Genomic DNA, 2,880 nt, shown 5'->3' with positions numbered 1-2,880 from the left:
CATTGTTGGTTACTACTGATTCCATATGGTGTTATTTCATTGTTTTGATGTCTTCACTATTATTCTACAATGTAAAAATGTAAAAATGTATGAAACGCTTGAATGAGTAGGTGTCCAAACTGTTGATTGTGTACTGTATATATCCATTTAAATGCCTACTCAGCATCAAAAGTAACTAATCTGGGAAAAAAAAACATTCAGGTGTTCGGTTAAAACAACTACATGTCTATGTGCATGTTGTAATCAAAATGATTTAATTGTCACATTTCACTGTCCTTTTGTGAGGCGCAGCAGGGAACTAGTTCTGACGATGGCGAGTGGTGGGATGGATAAACGCAAAAGGATTCGCCATCGATATTTACATCTCCAGTTTGGGAAAATGTTGTTTCCCAGTAGATAACGCTGTTGTCGCCACTGCTCAACCAGAATAGCCTATGCAGCTGCCAACACCTCAAACATGTTGACACGTTACTTAGAAAACACCCCAGTATTTCTACCATCGTAGCTTCAACAACACAACTTTTCTCCCCTCTGCATTCAACTAGCTTCAGCTGATTCTAAATGGCAAAGAAATGACCAGAGCGATAGGTATGTTTATAGCCGTGGATATGCTCTGCTTCTCGGTGGTTGAGAAGAATAAGGTGTTTCGGCACCTCGTCAAAGTGTTCGAGCCACGTTACGAACTTCGCCCTCTCGCACCCATTTCACCCAAACAGGTAGTATCCGCTTCCATATAAGCAAAGCTGAAGTAGTCAATGTATTGGCCAATGCACCCCTGTGTTGTGCTTACTACAGATAGATAGACCTCCAGGCTACAGAGAGCTACTTAGCAGTGATATCACTCACCCAGGAGTGGGAAATGAGAAGTACGGTGCTACAGATACGCCCCTCTTTATGAGAGTCAAATAAGTGCATATTTTTCTCTTTGTTCAAAACTTTATAGCATAGCCATGTTTACATATTGATTTTACAAGTATTACTTTTACAAGTGACTGAGTGTTGTTGAGTAATCCTGTGTTTTCAATCACGAAAATCAGAAGTGTTATCCTGATTGTGCATTATATGCTAATTAACAACGGGTGGGTCTAATGCTGATTGGTTAAAAACCGCGTTCCAGCCAGTGTCTGTTCCAAGAAGTTAACATGGCTAATCTATGACATTATTGCCAGTTTTTTTAGGTACACCTGACTGCGCAATCCAGTCCCATCAGCCCAGCCAAGAATTTATAAATTTGATCTCACTATAAAAAGCATCTAGACATATCTCACGTTTCTTTTAGACAACATTTAGTTATCAACAGCAAAGATTTGTTTAAACGTTGCTGTCTCTGACATTTGCAACATTGTTTCAACATTCAAATCCGATCACCAGCTTTCCCATAGTAATGAACGTCGGGAAACAGGGACATAGAGGCAGACGGTGTTTCTCAGCCAGTCGAATTCATGAATCAGCTGGCATCACTTTTATGGATATAAACGTGGCAAAAAAGTTACGTCCTTATTCAGGACCATGTCTTTAAAAAATAATTTGTAAAAATCCAAAAACTTCACAGATTTTCATTGTAAAGGGTTTAAACACTGTTTCCCATGCTTGTTCATTGAACCATAAACAATTCATGGGACCTGCACCTGTGGAACGGTCATTAAGATACTAACAGTTTACAGACGGTAGGCAATTAAGGTCACAATTATGACAATTTAGGACACTGAAAAACACAAAAAAGAAAGATGCCCAGGGTCCCTGCTCATCTGCGTAAACGTGCCTTAGTCATGCTGCAAGGAGACAACTGAGGACTGCAGATGTTGCCAGGGCAATACATTGCAATGTACTGTGAGACACCTAAGACAGGATGGACAGCTGATCGTCCTCGCAGTGGCATACCACGTGTAACAACACCTGCACAGGATCGGTACATCCGAACTTAATTTAAAAATATATATTTCACCTTTATTTAACCAGGTAGCCAGTTGAGAACAAGTTCTCATTTACAACTGTGACCTGCCAAGAGTGATAGATGTGCAAGTAGACATTATTGTGTGCAAAAGAGCAACAACAACAAAAACATCACACCTGCGGGACAGGTACAGGATGGCAACAACAACTGCCCGAGTTATCCAGGAAGCACAATCCCTCCATCAGTGCTCAGACTGTCCGCAATAGGATTTTGGAGATGGAGGGTCCGTCATGGTCTGGGGCGGTGTGTCAAGCATCATCGGACTGAGCTTGTTGTCATTGCAGGCAATCTCATGCTGTGTGTTTACAGGGAAGACATCCTCCTCCCTCATGTGGTACCTTCCTGCAGGCTCATCCTGACATGACCCTCCAGCATGACAATGCCACCCGCCATAACTGCTCGTTCTGTGTGTAATTTCCTGAAATAATTAAGGAATGTCCGTGTTCTGCCATGGTCAGCGAAGAGCCCAGATCTCAATCCCCATTGAGCATGTCTGGGACCTGTTGATCGGAGGGTGAGGGCTAGGGCCATTCCCCCCCATAAATGTCCGGAACTTGCAGGTGCCTTGGTAGAAGAGTGGGGTAACATCTCACAGCAATAACTGGCAAATCTGGTGCAGTCTATGAGGAGGAGATACACTGCAGTACTTAATGCAGCTTGTGGCCCACCCAGATACTGAGTGTTACTTTTTAGATTTTGACCCCCCCCCCCCCCCCCCCCCCTTGTTCAGGGACACTTATTCCATTTCGGTTAGCCACATGTTTGTGGAATTTGTTCAGTTTTGTCTCATTTCTTTTAATCTTATGTTCATTCAAATATTTAGACATGTTAAGTTTGCTGAAAATATACGCAGTTGACGGTGAGGAACGTTAATTTTTTTTGCTGAGTTTATATACACAGAAATGTTCATTGAGAAAGGTCAACGA

Source organism: Salvelinus sp. IW2-2015, unplaced genomic scaffold (genome assembly GCF_002910315.2).
Source record: "Salvelinus sp. IW2-2015 unplaced genomic scaffold, ASM291031v2 Un_scaffold3477, whole genome shotgun sequence".
Lineage (NCBI taxonomy): Eukaryota > Metazoa > Chordata > Actinopteri > Salmoniformes > Salmonidae > Salvelinus > Salvelinus sp. IW2-2015.
This window is presented reverse-complemented; position numbering follows the sequence as displayed.